The sequence below is a fragment of the Genypterus blacodes genome, unplaced genomic scaffold, assembly GCF_046128005.1.
Source record: "Genypterus blacodes isolate CSIRO-AG114 ecotype Tasmania unplaced genomic scaffold, CSIRO-AGI_Gbla_v1 ptg000058l_1, whole genome shotgun sequence".
NCBI lineage: Eukaryota > Metazoa > Chordata > Actinopteri > Ophidiiformes > Ophidiidae > Genypterus > Genypterus blacodes.
The window spans coordinates 3022374-3037714 of NW_027466870.1; the positions used below are offsets into that span (position 1 = coordinate 3022374).

The 15341-nt window shown below is 46.0% G+C and overlaps 1 protein-coding gene across 1 annotated transcript in view; it reads left to right on the plus strand.

Moving 5' to 3' along the window:
- The first annotated feature begins 438 nt into the window (after positions 1-438).
- The window catches only part of ptprsa (protein tyrosine phosphatase receptor type Sa), a 190901-nt gene continuing 175998 nt past the window's right edge, over positions 439-15341 (plus strand). Inside the window, exon 1 of the mRNA XM_076153086.1 lies at positions 439-679. The gene's annotated coding sequence lies outside the window, so the exon portion shown is untranslated. The remainder of the gene's footprint in view (positions 680-15341) is intronic.

Consider the following 15341-nt stretch of genomic DNA (forward strand, 5'->3'; position numbering starts at 1 on the left):
TGTACACTTCATTAAAAACCTTATTAGAATAACGCAAACTTAACAATGTGAGTGAGTTAAAACGATATAGAGTATAAAAGTGAGCTGCACTGGGTTATAGAAGCAAACAAACTATCTGATTCATTTCTATAAAACGTCTTTATTTGAGGCATTCATACATGTGTTTCAGTGAATACAGCTTGCGATAGAGGAGGAAGAAGAGGAGGAGGAGGAGGAGGAGGTGGAGATGGAGGCAGCCTGAGTTGCGGGCTGGCTGGAGAGGGAGGGCCGGACGCATGACATCATTGCTCCAGCTTCCCCGGCGCGGACACAAGCTCCGGTCTCTCCAAGTGCGCACGACGGCTGCTGCTGCTGCTGCTGCTGCTGAGGGAGCGACTCCTCCTGCCCGAGCACCAGACCGCCTGGCGCTCCTGCCTGTGCTGGATTTAACCATTTCAATTAGAAACAACACAACCAAAAAACACAACCACCAAAAGCGAAGCCTCGTTGAAGCGGAGAGAGGAAAGCGGAGGTTGCGCTCCTCTCCTTGCCTGGACCTGCTGCAGGGACGCGCAACGTCTAACGCACACACACACACGGGGATTATTGCGGTTTCTTTTTCGGGGGAACCATGAAGATGTGAGGGCTTATAAACTGAGAAGAAAACAAAGAGGAACTCCGGCGCTGAGATCTAATCAAGGTAGGCTCACTTCTTTTTCTCTACATTCTTTTATTTGCCTGATTTCTGCTTCTTTTTCGCTACTTTTGTCTGCCCGCTGATTTTTCTAAATGGTGATTCCACAAACGCTGGAGCCAACCGGGGCTTTTCCAGCGCGCTACTCCGCCACTCTCGTCCACCCCACATGGCGAGGAGCCGCTGTTTGAGCCTCTTTTCGTTTGTGCAATAAGAATCTTGCCCGGTCTGCTGCTGCTGCTGCTCGACGGTCCCGGACTCAGCGGGAGACCCGTGAGTCCTCCAGCACCGCGGCGATGCTGCCCGGTGCTGCTGCTGCTGCTGCTGGATGAAGGGAGAGCGAGGTGTCTGTATCTCTCCATCTATCTATCACAGCAGACGTATAATGTAGCAACGAGTTATTTATTAATGCTTAATTTCTACCATCTTAAACCCTCCAGATCTTCTTCATGTTCTTTTTCCTCTCTGGAGCATAACGCCCTATAATAGTCATCATCTTCTTCTTCTGTCTCTGTTTGTCGGGCGGAGGTGGTTGTGATCGGGGTGCTCCATCCACCAAGTGCATCTTCTGTGCAAAGGGGGTGGGTGGAGGGTGGATGGGTGTCATCGTTAAACCTGCTTTGAATGATAATTCACGGATATGATCGTGGAACATCCCGCGTTTCCTGCGAGCATCGATCGGAGAAATGAGCCTTTTTTTTGTGGGTCGGTTGTTTCTTGTCTCTCCCCACACTTTGCTGCTCTATGTGTGTGTGTCAGCTCTCCGTGTGTGTGTGTGTGTGTGTGTGTGTGTGTGTGTGTGTGTGTGTCAGACTCTAGGATCTTGCCGTTGAAGCGTGAGATATTTGGGGTGTTTAGACTTGTGGGAGTGTTGCACTGTACGGTGGGCTGTGTTGTGCCTTGGCGCATCCCGGCGTAAATGGCGTGTAAAAGAGGAGTTGAGCTCGTTTTAGAGGTGCGACACTGTGGAGCTTTCAGTGCTCTAACATCCACTTTGTTTCACGTTTCTGCCTCCAAAATACTCTATTGTAATCACGGATTCCCTGTTTGTGCTGTGGTTGTATAATGCGTGCTTTAAATTTCAAAATGAAGAGATAAAAAAAAGATCGCACAATTTCCGTTTGGGTGAATCTCAGTTTCTTATTTCCTGCCTGGAATCAAAATCACTCTTTTTTTCCTCCTGCGTTCTCTTGATTCTTCCTCTTCCTCCTCCTCCTCCTCCTCCTCCTCTTCCTCCGCCGGTGTTACGCGCACACCTGCTGCCAGATGACCGAACTTCACTTCAGCGGGGATGGAAATGAAATCAAAGCATCGATAAAAAGTTTTTAAAATACGTGAGATAGAATCATAAACGCGTCTTTCATCGTCTTCATCCAGAGAAATCCACGCGATCGCTCCTTGATTTCGCTTCCCACATCATTCACATTGCGTCATCTAAGCTCTGTGCCGATTGATTAATTTTTTTTGCGGGGGGGGTTAAATGAAACAACGACGCTCATTCGCTTTTGCACAGTGACGCTTTGGGTTCCAGAACAATTTCGAGTGCATCAATTTCCCCGAAGTTGAGCATTTCCTCCCCCCCCCCCTCCCCCCCCCCCCCCCCCCCCCCTTCCTCATCCTCCTCTTTCTCCCTCCACCCTCCTCCTCCTCCCCCTGCCGGGTTTCGATCGCAACGAGCACATCACATCGTGCGTCTGCAAAGCTCATAAAAGCCAAGAGGAGAGAACAATATCTCGCCAGCGCCCGGGTTGTTAAAAAGAAAATGGCTTTATTCATTTTTCTCTGTGCCCGTGGTAACTTAGTTATGGCTTTTTATGGTGCCTGGAAATGGCTCACGGGCTCGCACTGCAATGTAATGTAATCAAATTTATGATGTTTCTGTGTATTACAATTCCCTGTTATGCCCCGTCACATGAGAAATTTGAAGTGACCCCCCCCCCCCCTCTTTCACACACACACACATACAACTACCACCCACACACACAAACACACATATACCAGAGTGCCTAAGAGCTCTGGAGCAAGGCAGGTGTCATCCGCAGCCGAGCCCCTGCTGCCACCCGGCTACAAACCGTCCACAGTCTTTTCTAAATGAAATTCAGACTTATGGCAGTGTAGATTTACACTGGCAACCAATCAAACACTTATTGAATTTTGCCTTTTCCATATTTCATGTTGCGCTCAAACAACAGAATAAAAAAAAAACTTCAGTCTCCATGCTACAGGGGAAGACTGAGCCACAGTGACAGCATGAATGATGTAATGCCTGAGTCGGCGTACACACACACACACAGTCTCACACACACGTGGAGCACAGAGATTCACATCCCTTTTTCCTCACTTTGCATGCTGCCGTGTGTAAGATAGGATTGCTCCACTGGTGTTTTTGGCTCCGCCGGCCTCCTGCTCGCCTCTCGGTATGAAGATGCGGTGCCACCGTCTGACGGCAGAGACAGGAGGGAGCTGAACAGACGGGCCTGAGGCATGACGGCATCTTCCTCCTTATCTCACAGCTAATGGGATGGATTTTATGAAGTGTCTCCTTAGCTCCTCAGCTTAGTCTCTCCTCTATTGCACAATCAAACGCTTATGCCGGACACACATAAAGACCACAAAGGGATCAGGTCAGTTCCAGAATCCGAAGGGAAGCGGGTGAAGACTTCCACAAAGGATTTCTGGCAACGTCACGGTTAATTAATAACCCTTACTTTCTAAAAGCACCTGCTGGAGTTTTACAATCTGACCAGCCGTTAAATCTCCTCCGTGGGAGATTTTGGTGGCTTTTGTCGTGCATGGCGAGTCCAGCAAGGCCTCTCGTGTTGATGTCATCCGCTTTCTATCTCACCTTCTCTAACACGATCCACTCTCGCTGCCTCTCGTGAAAACCTACATGTCCATTCTGAAGCCATTTTAATGTTTGCAGCGTAAAGCAGGTTTAGATATTCACGACTCCTTTAAGTTGACATCAATCAACCGACCTGTCTGTATGTATGAGATGGGTGATTGGACAGCATGCGGAGGAATCTGTTGTTTTCCGTTGGAGAACCGCAGCTCAATCATACTCGCAGCTGGGCACTAAATGCAGCTGCGGGGCGTGTGAGAGGAGAGAGGCCAACGCTTTCAAAAAAAAAAAAACGCCTCATGCAAATTGCGCGCAGTGACAGATGTGTGCACCTGCGTCCACGCACACAAGACTTTTATAACATTTACACGACGAGCCCTGAGTCACATTCTGCAGTCTCATTACTGGCCACCAAGCCACCGAGTGTGTGGCCGTGTCATTAATGCAGTCAGAATGGAAAAAGATGCAGATGGCTGACAGAGCTTTTTAAGGGGACCCAAAGGCGGAGAGCAGGAGGAGACCGAAAATAGAGAGAGGAAAATATTTAATCATAAACACAGTTTATGGAGAGCTTTGCCCGTGTGCACTGCAGCAGTCTAATTACCAGGAGAGTGCTTGTTAGTTGTCACCTCAAGATAAACAGCCAGGTATTTCTTTCTTCTTGTGTATTTTCTCTCCTCGCATGTGGTGAAATTTGAAATTCTAAGTAGCAGAATGTCAATTTCGGAATATCTCATCTCAAGACGTCTTCGCTTTCACCCCTGTAGCCTCACACACAAACACACGACGATGCCAGATCGTTTCTTTTTAATGAAAGCTCAGAGTAAATTTAAAAAAAAAAGAAGGATTGAAATCCATAACTGAAATTCCAGTAGGTGGCTTCAGAAAGGTAATTTAAATGAGATTAATCATTAAAACAATCCAAGGGGGGTATAATGTGGCAGAGCTTTTTCATACTCAGGCCTTCTGTCCAATGGTGCCATATTGTACAGTAAATCTTGTCACGAAGCATATGGTCCTCAAATCCATATGCAAATGAGTTCTGCAAGACGCTTAACGGGAGAGAAAGGAATTGTCCTTGCATCTTCTAAGCGGTGGCCTGTCAATTCAAATAGCTCCGATAGAAGCTTGAGCGTACCTCTTGACTGTCAGAATGAGGGCAAAAATGCACTATTCACAAGTATTTTTATGAACATTCTGACCTGGTTTAAGCCCACTGTGGATCTCCACGTTTTAATGGGTTTGATGTGTACACATTTTCCAGCCGAGCTGTTGAAAACGGCGAAGATGAGGGATGCTAGAATAAAGCAGGATTGCTCTTCCATGCCGAGGAGAGAGAAGAAAGACCAGTCTGTTGTAAGGGATGGGGGGTGGGGTAAGAGCTCGGAGGGCCCCTCTCCTCTTCTCACCTTGTGGATATCTGGAGGAGGAGAAAAGAAAAAAAGGTGGCAAAAGCTTCCTCTGAAAACCAAACATCTGCCAGTCACAGTCCAGGCTTAATGAGGCTGATGGATCTACAGCGCGGTCAAATAGAACGTAGTCACAAAAACATACGGTTGTGGAGAAAACAGCCAGGCTCGATTTCAGCAGCAGAGGGAAAACATCAGAATCACAGAGGGAGTCTGAGTTCAGGTTAAAGCAGCGTGCTCGGCTTTCAAAGGCTCTTTACTCGGGGGTAATTGCAGCAGTAATGCATGCGTTTAGAGAATCAGACAGTTTGCCAACAGAAGAATGTGTGCAGGTACACACTCAGATATACAGCCACGGACGGACCGATGCATCCATTTAGACTTGATGGGGAAAAAGGGAACATTTTCAGAGCAAAGATTGGGCTCGACAATATAAAGATGATGTAATTTGATTTTTCCCAGAGTAATCCGCTTAGATTGCAGATTTGCAGATTAGCTAAGTGAATATTGTAGAAATGGGTGTCACTATGATTATCCACACATATTTAAGAATAACAGGATTTAGCAGATTATGTCACTGGAAACATGAGGACGTGAAGAAGCCAAGGAAAGGAACGGTTTATCTGACTTTTTTTTGCACTATTTCGCTAAAAGGAATTACTCAACGTATACCACAGAGCTGTCTGGAGAATGGGTGGCTCAGAGTTGTTACTCACTCTAATCGTGTACTAATTTGGACCCTCTGTTTAAAATTGACTAAGAATTTTCTGTTATTGCAAATATGCTCAGAATTGATAAATGAGCTGGACTTTCTGAAATGGCCTCCACTATTTAAAGTATTAATGCAGGACAGATGAAGGTTATGCATGAAAGGGAATTTCCATTACGCTTTTTCGACAGCACTAATGCAGGAAACATAAAAGGGACTTGGGTAATGGCTACCGCCGTAGCTCCTTGTACGCTTTCTCTTTATTTACCTATTTAATCTCACAGCTCAAAGTAAATATTCCTCGTTACCGGCTTCACAGGACATTTTCCACAAAGCAGACAATTAAGAAACCTCTCGACGGAAGGGATAGATGTAGATCTCCTGGGGGAAAGTCGCGGAGATTGCGATTGTTGTCCGCCAGTGCAGTGCCTAAGAGCCCCCAAGGGTCCTAACTCTTGAAGGTCACGTTAACATTTAACCCCCTCCCCCCCTTTCCTGTCCAGGACATCTCGACTGGTTAACGCCGGGATTTCTCCCATTGTACCAGTGAGCAGTGAGGTAGGGCTGGAGGTCTATGAGGATGAAAGAAAGCAAAGTGTTGCCTCACCTGTTTACTACGACTACTACTTCATATTGTAGTCACAGGCGTAATAAACAATGAATGATTCATCCTCTTATGTTTAATTCATGCGTTCCACTGTAAGACCTCAGCCGGGGGTTCAATTGTGATATGGGCGTGTAGGTGAGGAGGAGATGGGGGAGGACCAGATAACGTCTCGCTGCAGCCGGGGCAGAATTAAGACAGAGGAGAGCATTGGTGGTGGCCTTGTACGTTTCATCTGCAGGCCCTAATAAAACCCTCACAGGCCGACATTGATCTCTCCCAGAATAATCCATTTAGACTGTGCGTGCCTGGCCATGTGGGGCCTCCTCAATTATTTATGGCAAAATGCTGTGCAAGCTTCCGTTAGGAATCAACAATGTGCCCTGGGAAACCTGTGAACTGTGAATTGCAGGAGAGCAGAGGGACACGCAGTGTCTGGGAAGGAGATAAAGAGGGGAAAGAGCTGTGAGGGAGGGACAGAGGAAGAGGAAGGAAGGAATCGACTGAGTGGACTGAAAAACATCTAGGGATGCAGAGACACGGACAGGTGAGAGGGATGTTTGACGGCTGACAAGGAAAAGAAGGGAATAGAAGGAGACAGGAGAGAGGAGATGGGAGAAAAGCAGGAGGAAAGGTAGACAAATGCAAGAATGGGGATAACAGGGAGAGGCAAGGAAGGATGAGAAAGTATAGGGAATGACAGAGCAGGAAGAAGGGAAAGACGAGATGACAGGGTGGGATTGGTGGAGAAACGCAAAGACAGAAGAGGGGCAATGATACAAAATGATCAGGGAAGAAGATGGAGGGAGGGCAATGGCTGGATGCATGAATGGATGGCTACAGACAGGGAAGAGAGTGGAGAGGGAGGAGGGGAAGGATAGATGAGAAAGGGAGGAGAGATGACTGGGAAATGAGTCGGGGATAGATGGAGAGGTGGCGAGAAAAGAGGTCGGAGAATGGGATCTTTTTAAAGCAAGTCATGAGCGGCTATTGATCACGGCAGAGTTATGGTTGCATTGTGCTAAGTGGAGGCTTGTCAGCGTGATTGTGCAGCGCCTCACACTCCTCACACTCCTCATACTCACTCATTCACCCTATTGCTCTGCATTACAAAGAATCTCGTCTAATCAAGTCAAATCAGATGATGTGGTGCAGATTCTAAGTACATAACATTCTGTCTCATCCCATATGCCGTTTTCTGTCATTTCCTGTAAGCAAAAACAGTTTGATGTATGAATCTGTGCTACAGTGAGTCTTTGCTACAGATCATAAACTCCCCTCTGTTTGTCTTGTCTATATTCTGCTATTAGCAGCTTTCGTGAATCCAGACAGATTTGTCTTACCTGATTCCCCCTGCTGCTAGCCATCACACGTGGCTCCTATCGGCGCAATTCCCAGCACCTTATTAGGATTCCTGCTGAATCCAACGTCTGCTACCGAGTCTGGATTTCAGATCTGGTGGGAGACAAAATGCAGTGGGAATTTCCTTCTAGATGGTCGAGTGATTACACCTGGCACACTGTCAGAGAGGAGAAGGAGACCTAACTGGCTCTTTAGTCCAATTGCCTCAGTTTGGATATGGGCTGATGCAACTACAGCCGTATAAAGAATCCCATCCAATCTATTTCCCACTAACACTTTAGTAGCAAGCAATCTCTATACATAAGTACTGTTTTTGTAGAAGAACCAGCTTTTTCAAACATCACGTACACACACTAATGTGATTGAAATTGGCCCAAATCGCAGTTATGTGATTGTGAATCTATTTATGCTGGAATGTAAACGTCTTAATCCCTTAATTCTTAAATGTCATGTATAATCTGCCCATGTTCATATAAGACCTAATTGCATTTTCTGTTTAATCGCAGTCAGAGTAAATTGTCTCAGTAATTGAATGCATGTAAACGTACTGAAAGTAAGACCAGCCGTGAGTAATGATCCAATAAGCTATTTGTTCGTTTTGGCTGTGTTCTAAAACAAAACAACATTTTCCCTCACCTGGACTATGAACAACAACACAGTTCAGGAACTACAGGATGGAAATGGGTGCTGTTTCTAGGAACATTCCAAAGTTCCTGGAAAGGTCTCTTCGCTCCCATCAAAGTCCAGCTGAAACCGCAATCATTAACATTCACTCAAAACAAATCTCTCCATTCGTGTCTCTCTGTGAATCTATTCTGATTCATTACAGCTGGAAAAAAAAAAAAAAAGCAAACCCTCACAATTCCTCTACAAAGCATGGAGCTATCGCGCGGCAGGAGATCAGCGTGCACGCAGTCAGAAATAGCGTTTTTAATGGGCACTTCATCTGTAGGCGGTGTCACAGCGCCTAATCAGATGGGCTAAATGGTGTAGTGGCATAGCTATTAGGTAGCGATAGCATACCAGCAGGTTCCTGTTTAATTAGTAAGACCCAATTTCCCACCTCTTGTCGTTTTCAGAAGCAGCCTCACAGGATTTATTGTTGGTTCAGAGCTATTGATTATCGGATTCTAGTAATTGTTGTGTCTTCACTTGATTAACAAACATGTGTTTTCCTCCAGAGGATAGCTCAATAGCAGTCTCTTAATGTTAGGACCCCAGCCTCAACTCTGGGCGCTAATGGCCGGTGTTTGCTATGATTACAATGGAGGATGGGAATCGCAGGAGCTGGAAGCGGGGGGATGGGAGGGGGTGTATGTGTGGGGAAGACGCATTTAGCCTCGGCCGTCTCTCTGCCACGTTTTCTAATTTTTGAGAGTATTATTTCTCAAGGAGGAGATAGCGCGGTTCATTAAGCACGATAACAGCGCTTAGCGAAAGGTTCAAAATGGCCACCGCTTATCTTCATGTGCGGAGGGCTCTCAGTGACTGTGGCCCCCGGGGAGGTTGTGTGTTTGGTGTGGCCCGTTAAGCAGTGTAGAGGATGATAGATGATAAGTGTGTGTGTGTGTGTGTGTGTGTGTGTGTGTGTGTGTGTGTGTGTGTGTGTGTGTGCGTGCACGTGCGCGTGTGTGTGTCAGAGAGAGAGAATCAGCAAGCTATGGCACGATGGCATGTTAGGTATTTGACCGGTCTGCTTTTTCTCTCTTGATGGAATGTGTAGAATTCTAGAGATATGGGAGGAAAAAGGAGAGCTTTCCGCCTGTGTCAGAGGAGTGAGGAGGAGAGCAGGGAGAAGGGTTGACAGAGAGCAGCCACAGATCAGGGGTGTGGTAGCATATACAACCTCTTTTCACAACACATCCCCACTCTGTCTGCCCTGATGCCTTGCTAAGATTTAGGACTTGCAACGTGGCACTCGCCCCCCAGAGAGAGATATTTGCTCTTTTACAATTGTTAGGAGTCACTCGGAACAGTCTAATTCCTAGTTTTGACGCAATATATTGATGTGGCTGTTCTGTTTTTTAGTCGTTTTTTTTATCAGATAGAGCAAATGCTTTAAACACCACACACAGACAAACACACACAGACAAACACACAGTAAAGTTCATGTTTGCTGCTCCTGAGGTTTACACTAAGCAAGGTCAGCTATTGATTCCAGTAATAGAAGGTGGGAGAAAAGAGGAGAAAATGCAAACAAACAAATGCCAACAATGCACTCAGGTTCCTCAGAGTGAAGTGAAAACCGATAAAGTGTAAAACTACAATGTGCTTGCACTGCAAACGTTTCAACAGATTTTTCTATTAGTGATTTTCCACACTTTCAGAGATCAAAGTGAAAAATCACAAAAGATTCGGAAGTTACTGCAGTGGCTAGCGACATGTACCATGCTAATATAGCATGTTGCTTCACTCCGTTGGTCTTGACTCTGTGTTTTTGCCATATAAATGAATCAGACAGCACCTAGAGCGGCACTTTACAGAGTTTTACTGCGACTACCACTGTGACAACTACATCCTTCGCCTAGCGTGGTTCATTTTCACCATTTTACTGGCATTCGGTTAGCTCACTTAGCTCAAACCAGCTGCCGCGGCGGCGGTGGCGCTGAGGGAGAGGAGGAGGAATGAGGTCTACTTAAAGGTAATTTATTTCAGCTGTCGCTTTGTTGGGTGAAGAGGAAGTGACAAATGCGAGGCGGGTTGTTTATGAGGCCTGGCTAAGTGCTGGCAGGGCTGCTTGCCTCTGAGGTGGTTGGCTCTCTGTTTAATTCATGTCCTTGGGAGGGAGCGCTGCATTGTGGCACAGTGTGTGGCAGGCCAGCTAATGATTGGTGAACCTGGATCTCCAGCTCTGGATCCTTCTCTCCAAGGTATCCCAACCATTTTTTCCAATTTTTGATTTTTCTTCTCCTTCTCGTCCTTCCTTTTCACCCCATCCCTCCCTTGCTTTACCACAAATGAACTCAAACCTCCTTCGGTTCACCCCCCCACCCTGCTCAGGCTCTGTGGAATGGAAACTGATAATGAGGATCCCTCCCCTTCATCACTTCTAGTCAAATAAATCAGTCAGACCTTTGACAAACACCAAATAGGACTGCCGATTTTTCAAAGATGGCCTGTTCATCATCTTGATTCATCTTCCCAGAAATGGAAGACATGTCCCTCTCTCTCTCTCTCTCTCTCTCTCTCCCTCTCTCTCTCTCTCTCTCTCTCTCTCTCCCTCTCTCTCTCTATCTGTGGTCAGTGAGTGAATGGGGCAGGCCGGGTCATTGCGTTCAGTGTTCAGTGCGTTTCAGAAGAAAATCAGCTCAGGGCGGCACCAGCGGTCAAGCGGCAAACTCTGAAACGCACAGTGAGACAGACAGAAGCAGGACGGGGTGAGGTGAAATGTCGACCTCCCCTTCACCCCAGCTCCTCCTCCTCTTCCTCCTCCACCTCCTCCTCATTGTGTACCTTTGTAAAGTGCTGCTTTAATTGACAGGGTGGAAAAATGGAGTTCTCTCAGTGGTGAAGCTGGCTGCCTGGCTCTGCTACGTGTCATTTAGGTAAATTTCTTCTCTCCTGCTCTTTGTCTGTCATTCCTCCTCTTTCTCTCCCTGCCTTTTAAGTTTGCTCTCCCTCCTCTTCTCTCTCTCTCTCTCTCTCTCTCTCTCCCTCTCTCTCTCTCTCTCTCTCTCTCTCTCTCTCTCTCTCTCTGTCTCCCTCTTATTTACATCATTTGTGCTTGGTTATTCAAATCTCCCCTGTTGTTCTCTTCTCAGATTTGATGTTGTTTTTTTTATGTATATACTTGTTTTTCGTAAATTAAAAACCTAAACGAAAATCTAAAGATCGAAGAGCTAGCGTGAGAGAAAAACAAATAGCTAGAGCCATTAACCTGCTGAATTGTTTACAGTTAAGATCTGAAGATACCACATTTTGTCTTGTAGTGTTCTATTATATGTTGCATATCAAAGAAAGATGTACTTAAGAATCAACCTTATTTATTACTGTATTGAATTGAATTGAAATAGTATGAGGGTCATGTAAAATCAGTACCACTCACTCACTTCTTTCTTTTATGTCCCCGCAAGTTGATGATGATTCCACAACTAATATGCGATGGATGCAAAGTCTCCAGTAGCCCGCTCACAAGTGATGGGCAAAATAGGCCTCATGAAGCTTCTTGTTCCCAACTGGTCCAATCCCACGCACAGTGTTCTGCCTTGCAGGTGAATAACGTGACGCAGAGGGATCTAATAAAAAGCGGCGACATGGACAAGTTAAGAACAAGAAGCTTCATTTGCCCATCACTGCTGGTCACTGCTTCGTCCTTGACATAAGTCAATATGGCTGACTGCCTGACTGGCTGCACCATCTGCAGAAAATTTTGTTCTTCATCTACCGTCTGTCTCCATTGCTCCCTCACACCGTGTGTGTGGTATGACACCCTGCCTCAGCAGTATGGGTGGCATCTGGTTTTTCTGACTCCCTTCAAGCCAGCAAAAGCCGCCTGGACACTTTCTCCATCAGTGAACTGCCTGTAGACCCATCTGACATGACAGAAACAAACCTGACAGTGGACAGCTTTCTCATCTCATCCTCTGCTATGCCACGCATGAGGGATCTCACTTGACTGACATTTCTGTATGACTTGCGTACTGTACATTCAGGTCCTTCAAGCTATCTACACTGAAAATGAGATACATCTTCACATAAATAGTAATTGCATTGTGGAGAAAGGCACTTGTTGCTGTTGTTCTATTATGGTGAAGAAACCGAGCCAAAAAGCAAAGCTATCCCCTCTTCTATCCTTCTTCTTCTTCTTCTATGGATAGAACAGGTAGTTATGACTGACAGGGCCTTTGAAATGTTGAAAATCTTTCCTACTGAAGTTTTGAAGAATATTTAAAGTAACCGTGTCTCAGGTATGGGAATGGATCTGTTAACAGTGAGGCTGCTTAATGCCGTTGGGTGCCTTTGTGATGGATTGATGACAAAATGACAATGGCAGACATTTCCAAACCAAATGACACAGAAAGAGGAAAGAATTTTCTTTTCGCACCCTGCGGGAATGAATGAATACACAGCACTCCATTATACATACACAGAACAAAGAAACAAATGTGTTGGAAGTGAAACACAGGCCAGGTCCTTAGCTTAAACTTAAAGTCATGGATATGTGTTTGCAGGACTGTGTCTGTCCTCACAGCCTATGGAGGGAGTGTCTATACTGTGAGGGTCAAACGCCACTGTAGATGTTAACATTGATAGTCACCTGTCATGTATTTTTCATTGCTCTAAGTGCTTCTCCCTCTCTCTCTCCCCTCCCCTCCTCCTCTCCTCTTCCGCTAAGCAGCCTGTCCTGTCTCGTCTGGCCGTGTGGCTTTAACCTCCGCTGCAGTTTTTCACCAGCACGCCTTTGTTTTCATCTATTGTTCTTAAAAGCGATTATGACCATCAGACAGGCCTATTAAATATTTAGCAGAGGCCTTTGCTTTGCCTCTGCTTTCTCTGGCCTCAGACAAACACCACAGATGTACAAAGATGACTTGCTCTGCGGTTCTGACGGGCTTTTTTATGAGTGTGCGCGTGCGTACGTGCGGGATGGTTGAAGTGCGAGCGTGCGTGCGATATCAATCCTCCGTGCTTTGTTTATTTTCAAGAGCCTGTCCTTTTAGATTGCTGCTCCATATCTGAACATTTACATGCAAGTCCAGCCTCCATTTGCTCTGCAGGAATGATCAACTGCATGAGAGCACAATAAATAAGCTCCTCTGCTTCATCTAAAGACGCTGCTGCATAACATTTTCATTAATGGTCTCGCCTCAGACTGCTTCACTCAGACATAGTGTTTGAATCTGTGTGAGATTCTATAATGCAACAAAAGAAAAGGTGCTTTTAGTTGATGAATTGCATCATTGTTTCTTTGATTTCCACTCCTTTCTTGTTCTGTGAGCTCCGATCTGTTCAGACCTTGTGATTGATTTTTAGGAGTTCAATACAAAAATTTTTAAATTAGCAACTTGTGTCAAAAAAATAGACCGAAAAGCTCATTAGGTGATCGGCCGAGCCATAGATACATTCTGTGCAGGGTCAGAGTCATTATGTGCTGACAACAGGTTGATAAGCTGCATCATTTAATGTTCACCTCATTATGCCTCAGCAGCCTAATGAGGTTTTGGAGTTTTTATTTAGGGGTTGACATTTGAGGATATTAGCATTGGTGCAATTTTCCTCAGAAGCATTTGAACTGAGCGAGCACAGTGTTGTTGTGGCGGCGGAGGGAGAAGATGTACACTCGCTTTGTCCAGCTTTGTTCGTGTGTTCTTTTTCACTCCCTGTTTACTGGGGGAAAATTCCCTACCAGCGTTAATTTGTGTCAAGGAACCAGTGGAGCGAGAGTGAAGACTCAGATGAGGTTTAAGAGCGTTCTTTAATTAAAGTCTAGTAAATGGCAGGATAACAAAGAACAACAAACAAAATCAAACAAACAAAGGCTGAGGCAGATAATCAGAGTCCAGCGTGAAGTCCAAGGTCAGGATTAACACCAACAAACAAACAAAATAATCCCTAAAATCCAGGAATCCAAGAACACACAGAAATAGGAACACACATCACGATAACATCTGAAGACGATCTGACAGCGAGCAAAGGAAAACTAATGAGGGAGCGCCGAGGATCTGAGGAGTAAGAGATTGGATGATGGGTGGACATGTGACAGGAACAAGAGGGAAAAGGGAACAACGGGGAGAAACACGGTCACTGTGACACATTTGGACACACACACAGACACACACACAGACACACACATGGTGGATTCTGCTTCTACAGCTGCAGGTAAATGTCGGAATGAATAGAAAGGTTCCAGCAGATTAAATGGCAGGTCTCAGGCGGACGTTTGCTGCGGCGTGGACGTATAATTCAAAGACAGTAAAGAGCGTTTTAGTCCTTAAGTGCAGGTGAGGTTTATGCTAATTGATGAAAGTCCTTGGTTTTAATGGCAATCGTGTAGCGCGGATGGAGACTACAGTGACTGTGCTGTGTGATATGTGTTGGTATGGGCCAGCCAACTAACCCTCTGTACCGCTCTACTGCCGCTCTCTCTCCTTCTCTCTGAGTTTTTGCCTAATGGCTGATAATGAAGAGGGCATCTTTGCAGGGATGACATATGCACGTCCTCTATCAGACACACACACACACACACGCACGGACGCACGCACACACACTCTCCCGCACATACAGAATCCGTGCCGACTGCCCTTCAGAATACCGCGCCTGACATTAATCTTTAAATGACTGTTGCTTCTTCCCCAAGACTTTCAATCCATTAGTGGGCTCTGTCTTGAGATGGAGAGCGATTGCCAGGGAGGAGAAGGCAGGGAGGGAGGATACAGGCAGTGTGTGTGTGTGTCTGGGTATGTGTGTGTGGCTGGACCCACAGCCAACAGAAAGGATGATGTCAATGATATTGCAGGATGAGGACAGACGAGAGAGAGAGCGAGAGCGAGGAGAGAGAGGGAGACAGCAGGGACATTTGTATCAGAGATGCAATAAGAAGGACAGAGAGACAGAGGGAGAGAGCTACTGTGGACACACACACACACACTTTGTCCACCCCCTGCCTCCTCCTTCTATCTGGCCTTCTATCTTTGTCCCGTGACACCTTTCTCTCCCCTCCTTCATCCAGAGTCAGAAGGTGAGACCCTTTAGCACCCTCATCTTTCCTCCATCCCTCCTTTCCCCTCCAGATCCATCTTTCT